Source organism: Elephantulus edwardii, unplaced genomic scaffold (genome assembly GCF_000299155.1).
Source record: "Elephantulus edwardii isolate Elephantulus edwardi_28Jun2011 unplaced genomic scaffold, EleEdw1.0 scaffold00013, whole genome shotgun sequence".
Lineage (NCBI taxonomy): Eukaryota > Metazoa > Chordata > Mammalia > Macroscelidea > Macroscelididae > Elephantulus > Elephantulus edwardii.
Genome location: NW_006399763.1, coordinates 24172406 through 24183778, shown reverse-complemented (window position 1 = coordinate 24183778; position 11373 = coordinate 24172406). Strand labels below are relative to the sequence as shown.

The 11373-nt window shown below is 34.3% G+C and overlaps 1 pseudogene; it reads left to right on the top strand.

Moving 5' to 3' along the window:
- The first annotated feature begins 1495 nt into the window (after window positions 1-1495).
- The window catches only part of LOC102853653, a 12627-nt pseudogene continuing 2749 nt past the window's right edge, over window positions 1496-11373 (top strand).

Genomic DNA, 11373 nt, shown 5'->3' with positions numbered 1-11373 from the left:
TTTTAATTTTTTTAAAAAAGAAGCTGACATTACAGTGATTTCTGTGAAAAGTTCCAACTTTAAAAAAAAGTAAAAGACTTTGTAGGCGAACAATTACTTTATGAATTTATATATAAAATAATTCATTGAATAGTCCTTTAAAGTAATTATGAAGAATAGAAATTGCTTTTATTATATGTTTCACTATATATCATTAAGAGCTTATTATATTGCTGTGATTATCAAGCACACTATTCTATATCCATTGAGCAATGCAACAAAATTAAAATATGTAACTATGCTTTCTAAATTTAGCTTCCTAGTAAAGTATAAAACCCATTTACTTTAAAAGAATAATCTTTGTGCTTGCTTTTGACAGTATCTTCTGCAAAAACTGCTGTGTAATGAAGTATATCCAATGACTTTTTAAATTTAAGAAAAGTTCAAATCTGATGAGGTCATCAATTGTATATAATTCTTTTACAATGCAGTTAGGATGGTTTGCATATTGCTCAATAAAAAATAAAAAAAAACAAATTAATGTTATGCTACATTGTGAGTTTAATCAATAATAATAGCTACTACATTTTATATAATTACCAGCAAAAGCCTAAGTTTTAATAAATCATTCATATTTTAGTCATTTAAGTTGGTGATATGCTGTTATTGTTGTCTTCCGCTACGACTCATAGTGACCCTCTGGACAACAGATCTGAACCTTGTCCTATTCTGCAGCCTCACTATCCCTGCCGTGTTCAAGCCCACTATGAATAGTCACTATATCAAATTTTCTTTCTCAGGACCTTCCTCTCTAATATTTTTAAATAAAAGAAATAATTTTAAACATTTTGCCAAGCAAATTTAAATAAAATCCTTTAAGTAGTAAACTAACAAGTTCTTTTTGTATGCCGTTGAGTCAGAGCCAACCCGTAATTGACCCTCCAATGAGTTTCAGAAGCAGTAAATCACATCCCATGGAGTTGCTGGATTTGAACCAAGTGCTTTAAAAGGAAAACATCACACTTCCTGTTTGCTGTTGTTGTTGTGTACCTTGGCTGAATGATTAAGCACTTGGCTGTTAACTAAAAGGCCCATTATTACATCCTGTCAATGACTGTGGGAGCAAATACATGGCAATCTGCTCCAATTTAGAAAAAAAAAATACGGCTAATCCTAAGAGTCAATTCTCTGTTTCACAGGATTGCTGTGAGTTGAAATTGACTATGATATTTAATGGGGGGGCGACAGGGAGTGGCGGGGGGAGTTCAGTAGAAGTCTATTGGTAAAATTTCTCTTTCAATTTGAAGGACTTGTAATGGATTATCGTCTAAGGCATCCATCCTAGACTACTACTAGCTCACTTGGTTAGTGGAGGCTTGAGTGCTGCTTATATACTTACCATTGCCTAAAAGGTTTCAGTGAAGTTTTCTGACTAAATCCGCTAATACATTGAAATACATTGTACATTAAAATGGTCAGATGCAGTTTTGTTTTAGATTAACATGGTTGTGGGATAATGGTGGTGAATGTAATGACGGTCATCAACAGCAGGAAACAAAAGGGTGGAAAGAATCTCAACTTTATGATGGTGATGGTGAAGATGATGTAGGCCATAGGGCATTTTTGTATTTAGAAACTCAACTCACAACTCATTGCCATGGAGTCAGAATCCAATCATAGCTGACCCTAGGCTGGTTTTCCTATCTATAAATTTCATCCATAAATTTCCTTGAGGTGACTGATGATCTTTCTCTACAGAAACTGCTGCTGGAGTGAACCCCAGAAAGAAGAGCATGATTAAGCACTTGGCTGTTAGCTAAAAGGCCTATTTTTAGATGCCATTCCAGCATGATCTATGGCTTAGCAGTAGACCTCTGTTTGTATTATGTCACTAGAGTTCCCTTTGGTGTATTTATGCTGGTCTTCAGAAGCAGTGTAGGAACTAGTTAATGTGAGGATAGACTAAAGTTTAGTAATTTATATGTATTAAAATATGAGGCATGTTACCAGAAAATTTACTACTAATTAAATTAATTTTGCCAACAAGTTTCATACCTGCCTTTTAGTATTAAGATGTTAGTCCACAGGGAGCTACACAGCTCATCCAAAGGCCACATCTCTCTGGCAGTTAGAACCTGTTAGCAGTTCAGAGTAAGAAAAATAATCCGTTTTCTCCTGTGCCATTTGCAGCTTCAGAAACCAATGGAAGATCACCCATGGGTTGGTTCTGTTACAAGTGCTTTCCATAATTGGTAACAATATAATCACTTTCTGTGGAAGATTAATGTTTTATTGGTAGTCTTTTTCTTTCTTCAAATAAATCAGAATAACCACAAACAAACAAATGTATACAATTTATCATTTGCACTTTTAAGATCAGTGTATATTTAGTTATAAAGAGTTACTTGTCTTATTTTTCAGTACAGTGTAACCGTAAGTACTTAAATATACTGGGTCATATGTCTAATATAAACCTTCCACTTGAATTTCTAAGTGTATCTGTGTTCTCTGAAAATTCACAGATGGTCAACTTTGACTCTGTTCTAATTTGTTAACAAAAAAAAAACACATTCATTTTTGTTATGAAATTGTTTTCAGATTTGTCATTGTTCTTTAATATTGTATAGGGGTTACTCTATACCTTTTCAATCTATATGCAGACAAGATCATTTGGGAAGAGGGACTTTATAAGGAGGAATGTGGCATCAGGATTAGAGGAAGACTCATCAACAACCTGTGTTGTGCGGATGACACAATCTTGTTTACTGAAACTGAAAAAGACGTGACATTTGCTGCAGCAGGTCAAGGACTACCACCTTCAATATGGATTGAAGCTCAGCATCAAGAAAAACATTACTCTTACCACCTAGCCTATTAAAAATTTCATGATGAACAGAGATTGAGATTGTTGATAACTTCAGCTTACTTGCTTCCATAATCAACACTCTTGGCATTAGTCGTCAAGAAATCAAAAGGCGAATTGCATTGGAAAAGTTTGTTGTGTGAGACCTCTCTAGTGTACTGAAGAGTAATGATGTCAGTTTGGAGACCATCATCTGATCCAAGCTGTGGTCTTTGCAATTACTTGCTGTGAATAACTAAGGGTGATAGAAGGATTGATGCCTTTGAGTTGTGCTGATGGTGAAGAGTGTTGAAAATATCGTGGATTGCCAGGAGACAAACATGTCTGTCCTAGAGAGGGTGAAACCAGTTTTCTCCCTGGAGGCAAGGACTTTGAAGCTCCATCTTACAAACTTTGGATCCGTGGCCAGGAGAAACCGGTCTTTGGAGAGGGACATCATGCGTGGAAATGTTGGGGTACAGATCAAGAAAGGTAGAGCCAGGATAAGATGAATTGAGTTCAATGACTAGATAAATAGGATTAGGTCTGTCTCAGATGATGAGATTGGCACAGGAGAGAGTAGCTTTCAGTACTAATGCACATAAGATCACTATGAGTCTCAGGGTGACCCAGTGGCACAAACAACACCTAGAATTTAAATTTTCTGTATTTTTATTTATATTATTTTGAATGATAGTAACTCCTACCATCTACTTCTGAAATACTAGCCCTTGGAAAACCCTATATAAAATAGAGTACACTTAGATTACATTAGCGTTATATAGGCTGAGCCTTCATTCTGGGAATCACAATGGAGGAAGAACATTTGCTAACACCCATTCTTGATTGGAAGGTTGAGTAGGAGAACATGAATGTAGGAAAATTGGGGATTGTTAAGGAAGAAATGGAATGTATAAATATTGACAAACTAGGTAAATTGTTGTTGGGTACTTTTGTTTTGAAACTGACCCTTAGCTAACTGTCCAGCATCATAAGCAAAATAAAATGGACTGGAACAGCAGATTTTGAATCATACGATCTACTAAATTGGAAATGAGAAGGAGATGAAAAATGAGGTCACATCCATAGTTAAAGAGACCAATTGTAGATTGATCCATCTTGAAATGCAATGTTGTAACAGATAATATTCATATGAATATAAGAAAGACCTGTTAGTACCACTTTCATTCAAATTTACGCACCACCAGCTAGAGCCAAAGAGGAATTAATAGAAGAATTCTTCCAATTGTTGTAATTGGAAATTGATCAAATATGCAACCAAGATGCATTAATAATAATGAGTGACTGGAATACAAACACTGGGAACAGGAAAGAAGGATCAGTACTCAGGAAACGTGGACTTTGTGACATAATGCTAGAATTCTATACAATGAGTTTTTTTATTGCAAATACCTTTTATAAGAAATGCAAGTGACAACTATACAGAAGTACCTCAACTGATAGCCTACGCAGGAATCAAATTGATTACATCTGTGAAAAAAAATCACTGGAGAAGCTCACTATCAGTTCTGAAAACTAGGACAGGTACTGATTGTGAAACCGACCATCAACTACTCATATGCAAGTTCAAATTGAATATAAAGAAAATCCAATTAAATCTATAAAAACTGAAGTTTGACCTTCAGTATATCCCACCTGAATTTAATGACCACCTCAGTAACAGGTTTGAGGCCTTAAACATTAATGAGTTTAAACACCAGATGAGCTATTGGAGGATATCAAGGAAATCATCTATGAAAAATGTAAAAGACAGAGGAGGAGCAAACTATCAAGATGGATTTTAGAAGAGACTGTATATTGCAATATAAGCCCTGAGAAGCCATAACAAAGGGAAGAAATCAAGACGTTGAAGAGCTGAACAGAATATTTCAAAGAGTATATCACAGGGTGAGAAAGCAAAGTAATATAATGAAATGTTCAAAAAGCTAGAAAGAAAATCAAAAGGATGAACTACCTCATTATTTCTTAAGCTGAAAGAACTGAAGAACAAAACAAGCCTCAAGTTGCAATAGTTAAGGGTATTATGGGCAGATGTAAATAAAGCATGAAAAGAAGATGGAGAGCATTCATGGAGTCACTATACCAAAGAGAAATGGATGACACAGAAGAATTTCATGAAACAACATATGATCAACAGGCAATAGTGATGAAGGCGGAAGTTCAAGCTGCTTTGAAAGAATCGACTAAAAATGAGGTCGCAGGCATCGATGGACTATCAATTGACATATTTCAAAAAAGCAGATGCGGCGCTGGACACATTCACCAGCTTGTACAAAGAAATCTTGAGAACAATTACTTGGCCACTTGATTACAAGAGATGGATATTTATTTATGTTGCCAAAAAAAGGTGATTCAAAAGAGGGAGGAAATTATTGAATAATATCACTAATACCACAGGCAAGCACAGACCTGATGAAGATTATCCAAAATGACTGAAACAGTACATCATCAAAGAACTGCCAGAGGTGGAAGCTGGGATTAGAAGAGGCTATGACACTAGGAACATTATAGCCAATGCTTAGCTGAAAGCAGAGAGTACCAGAGGGATGCCTGTCTGTATTTTATTGACTATGCAAATAATTTGACTTTGTGGATTACAACAGAGTGTGGATAATCTTGGGAAGAATGAGAATTCCACAATTAAGAACATTTAATTGTGCTCATAGTTTAGAGAAGGCTCTCGGCCTCTCTGTACCATAGTTTATTCAGGAGGATAAATGGCTCTTAATACACAATTTTCAGAATTTGTGTCTTATACTTATCTGACATTATATGTTTGTTTATGCACATGAACAACTTTCCCCCCAGCTCTCCATCTCCTCTTTTACTTACAATGTGTTTAAAAATTGCAATCCATGCCAGGTCTGAAATGTTCCAAAGGGGACTTCAGTAATTATGTTACATCCGAGATCTCTAAAAAATGTAAAAAATCAAAAGAGAAAGATAAGATATTTTTTCAGAGCACCATGTTTTGACAATGATCATAATTTGCTATGATGCAAAATCATTTCAGTACTCGCTACCTACACAATAAGGAAATCTTGTGGAAGATACTTGCTTCTCATTTAGACTTTTATATTTATACATGTGGTGTATAGAGTATAAAACAGTAAAGAAATGCTTAAAAAAAAATAATTGTGCTCATGTGAAACCTATACCTGGACAAAGAAGCAATTCTTAGAATAGAGCAAAGAAATAGTGCATATTTCAAAATCAGGAAAGGTGTAGACCAGTATTGCATCCTGCCTCCATACCTTTTTGATCTATCAGTGGAACAGGTCTCCTAGGAGGCTGGACTCTACAAGGAGGAATGTGGCATCAGGATTAGAGGAAGATTTACCAGTAACCTGAGTTATGCAGCTGATACAACTTTGCTTGCTGAAACTGAGAAGGACCTGTAATGTATGGTGTTGAAGGTCAAGGACTATAATTTTCAATATGGATTGAAATCCAACATCAAGGAAACTTCACCACTGGGCCAAATGACACCATCATGATAGACAAAGAAGAGATTGAGAGATTGCTAACAATTTCAGCTCTCTTGTTTCCATGATGAACACTCTTGGCACCAGCAGTCAGTAAATCAAAAGATGAATTGCACTGGGAAAATCTGCTTTCAGGGACCTCTCTATGGAGTACTGAAGAGAAATAATGTCTGTCTAAAGATTAAGATGTGCCTGATCCAAGCCATAGTCTTTACAATTCCTTGTTATGTATCAGAGAGCTAGACAGTGACTAAGGATGACAGAAGCTTGCTATTCCCTGGAGAGGATAAAACGGAGCTACTCCCTGGAGATAAGGATTTGGAATCTCCATCAGTCCTTGGAGAAAGACATTATGCTTAGTAGGGTGGAGGGACAGTGTAAGAAAGAAAGATCTTGGAAGTAACTGGGGTAATAGGGATAGGTGGGTCAGAGACAATGAAATAGCTCAGTACAGGGCAGGATTCAGAGCTACTGTGCATAGGGTCACTATGAGACACAGATGATTCTATGGGACATAATAGAAAAAATAACATTTTGAAATTGAAAATGTATAATATCATATTTTTATAAACTCATTATGAGACAAAAACGTTCTAGCTTTTTTAATTTATCATTGAATTTCATATTTCAAGTTTTTTTACTTCATCTATTAATTTCTTTTTTACAACTCTAAAATCTTATATTTACTATTTTAAAAAAGATTTATTAAATTCAACATTTAGATGTTATAAATAAAACAAATATTAAATGTTAGGATATCATTTGTAGTTCTTTATTTTTTTTTCCTGCAGAGAAATAAGCACAAGCAATTGTCATTATACTTGCAGAGAAAGTATTTGACCCTTTCACTGTACACGTCCTACTGAAAGAAATTAGATTCACATCTTGAGTGGCCAACTGTAGACTTGCTAATTAATTTGAAATTCTTAATCAGATAGTATCAATAGTTATTGTTAATTCACCAGTTTCTGCATCTGCGTTGATCACAACTTCATTTTCTGTAGTCACAATGAGGAACAGAAAAATTAAGCATGGATTAGTCAGGCTTGATTGTGATTAACTGAAAATCTTTCATTTCATTTTTAACACAGTCATTCTCCATGAGTTATGTCTAAATTGTCGGAAGCAAATACAGGAAGGAGATCATTTCCACTTTACCGTGTCCTATGCATACAGAATAAAAGGAGAGTGCTTCTGAATTCCAAAGAGAAGCTTAAATTTAATAAAAAGAAGCAATTTTAAAAATTAAAATATGTTGACAAATAGTAGCTACAATATTTAAATACGGAACATCACAGTATAAATAATGGTCTAAATAGAACAAATAAAAATGTTTCAGAATTTCTGCAACTTAAAAAAACACATATTTTAAAAGTAATAATAGGGATCTTTGGTGGAATAGTCTGTTGTGTTGTGATTTGTATTCTTTATCCCCTAGAGATAAAGAGTAAAGAATTAAAACGATCTAGTGATGGAAGATAAGCTGTTGTGATTTAAAGTCACTCAGAATACAACTGGGAAAAAAACGCCTCATCAAAGTAGACTAGTTTCATGATACTCATGGAGTAAAGTTTTTAGGACCTTCAAATAAGGAGGAGGAATAGTTCTAAGTAGACACTTGTGATTGAAATGTGGGTGTGAGAAGCATGAATGTATGAAAATTGGGCATTGTTAAGAAAGAAATGGAATGCATAAATATTGACATGCTAGGTATTGGCATAATGAATGGATTTGCATGGGGCATTTTGAATAAGACAATCCCATGAGCTGCTATAACAGAGATGAAAAGGTGAGGAAAAATGGGGTTACTTTCATAGTTTAAAAAGTAATTTCTAGATCCATCTTAAAGTATAATGTTGTGAGTGACAGGATAATATCTATATGCATACAAAGAAGTCCAGTGAATACCACTGTCATTCAAATATACACACCAACAACTGGAGTCAAAGAGGCGGAAATAGAAAATTTCTACCAACTTTTGCAGACAGAAATTGATCAAACATACAATCAAGAAGCATTAATAATAATGGGTGACTGGAATGCAAAAGTTAGAAACAGGGAAGAAGGATCTGTAGTCAGAAAACATGGATTTGGTGACAGAAATAATATTGGAAACAGAATAATAAAATTCTGTACAATCAATGACCTACTCACTGCAAATGCATATTAAAAGAAACATAAATGCAGACTATAAACATAAGCTTCACCTCATGGTATGCACAGGAATCAGATCAACTACATCTGTGGGAAGAATCGCTGTAGTAGCTCTCTCTCAGGTGTGAAAAATAGGCCAGGTGATAATTGTGGAACAGACCACTAACTACTCATATGTCAAGTTCAAGCTGAAGCTAAAAAAGGCTAATATTTAATCTATAAAATTCTGAGGTAATGAGTGTATGTTCTTTATATAATCCTAGACTATTTCTTAATGTATAATTATCTGTCTACGTCAAAGTATCAAACTGTTGGTCTCTACTTTTTAATCTAACACTTTTTCAGGACAGTTTTTATTGCTATTATTCCCCCCCTCCCTTTTTTAATCAGGAATTTCCAAGAACACTATCTTAAGTAATCTAAGTAAAAATATATGGTGCTTGAAATGCACCATGCACTTCATGTACATTTCTAACATGACATCTGTTAGTACTTCAGTTTATTCAAATGCAATTGGATTTGATAAAATATGTTGTTCATAATGCCCTTATCATTAAGCTGTTATTTATTTTGAGGGTTAAATTGGCTTATTATAGGTTATCTTATTTATTCTTAAGTCTATACAAAGGAAATAATGTTATTCTCATTATATACCTCATATTTTAATTAAAATTAATTTATGATAATATTTTCTTTGGAAAAAACGGGAAGAAAAATGATATATTCATAAAAAGTCACACAATCTTAAGTATAATCTCAATTTCAACCAGACTAAAATGAAAGTTTAATGGGTATTTTAGAATAGCATGTTATAGCTATCAGTTTAATGGGTAGACATCACACTAATTCATGAGAATGTCAATAACTTCTAACATTGGGTATATCTAAGTGTATGTTATCTAATTGAGTGTGGTCAAAAGATTAAATCAGTCTGGTTCACTTAAGTCCTTTCCTATAACCTTCTGACCATTAGAGAACCAGTAATACCAGTCTCATTATTCAAATAATAATCTAAAAATAAAAAATTTGGGGGTTTTGATGTCCTATTTAGTTCTAATAGTTATTTAGAAACATTTTAAAATAATATGTTTCCACAAATTTGTCAATGTGCTTTGACCAGAGAGAAAACACTGAAAGTCTAACTTTTCATCTAACACAAGAGAACTTATGTACTCTGTGAATAGAAGTGACTTAATAGTCACTTCATTTTAATAAATTCCTATTAAATATTACAATTTTGTTGTTGTTATGTGCCGTCGAGTTGCTTGTGACTCATAGTGACCCTATGTACAACAGCCCTAAACTCTGCTCTGTCCTGTGCCAATCGCACTGTCTCTGACACTCCCATCCCAATTATTCCAGTCACTGAACAATCCACCTCATAGAGGGCATAAATTATTATTTATAAACATGTTATAGGAATTTATTAAATATTTTCAAATACTGCATGCTTTTTATTTTCTAGATTGCTATAAATTAGAACTGAAAACATTTTTGTATAATAAAAACTTATATAATCAATTGAAAATGTAATATATTCATAGACAAAATAGGTTCAAGAAATACCAGAATATGATTTTTTTTCCAAGCACTAGTTACAATAAAACTATTCATTGAATATCTTTGACCTAGCCTCAGAGGTTTTCTATAGCATAGAAAAAAGAAAAAGAAAGGGTCCAGGATCCTAGGCCACAAAACAGGATTAACAGACCAGTCATTTTATTACATTAAAAAAGTACTATAGTCAGCAAGTAAGTTTTAAAAAGTGTGTAGTTTAACTTGAATTTAATGAAACAATATAAAATCAAGAAGAGATGGTCATAAAGGAAGACTTTCAAGCTGCTCTGAAATAATTGGTATAAAACAAGTCCCCGAGAATTGATGGCATACCAACTGATGTATTTCAACAAACAGATGCTGCCCTACATATGGTCACAAGGTTGTGCCAAGAAATCTGGAGGGAAACTACCTGGCCCAATGACTGGAAGAGATCCATATTTACTTCTATCTTAAGAAAAATCTCATCTGGCAGAGTCTGGAAATTATCAAACAATATCACTAAAATAACACACAAGTAAAATCCTGGTAAAAAATATCTAAAAATGACTGGGGCAATACATTAACAGAGAACTACCAGAAATACAAGCTGGAATTAAAAGAGGCTGTGACACTAGAGACATTATTGCCAATTTCAGATGGATTTTGGCTAAAAGAAGAGTGCCAGAGGAATGTCTATCTGTGCTTGACTATGTAAAGGCATTTGACTGTGTGAGTCACAACAACTTGTGGCTAACCTTGAGAAAAAGGGAATCGCAGAACACTTAACTGTTCTCAATTGAAACCTATACTTGGTTCAGGAAGATGCCATCAAAACACATGAGGCAAACACTGCATGTTCAAAATTAGGAATATGTGGTTCTTGTTCTTTGTTTTGTTAATATAATGAATGATAAGAATTGCTTCTCTTATGTTTTGCTCATTCTTTTTTTTAAAATATTTTTGATGCACACATTTTTTTTAAATTTTTATTTTATTATTTTGTGTGTGTGTACCATCAAATCCGATCTGATTGGTACAGGAGGAGATTGCTCCTCCGTCTCTGGCAGAGCATCTGGTGGATTCGAACTGCATATCTCTGGGATTGCAGTGCAGCTTTGTGCCACTAGGCCACCAGAGCTCCCCTGCTCATTCTTGAATCCTTCTTGGTCATGATAAAAAAATAGAGAAATGATGGTACAGTCACACAAAGGAATACTATGCAGCACACAGGAGCAATAACTTTGTAAATTGTTACCTAACTTGGGAGGGACTGGAGAGCATTAGGCTGAGTGAATTAACTCAGTCCCATAAGGGTAAATATTACATAAAACTGTTATTATAGAATGAGTATAA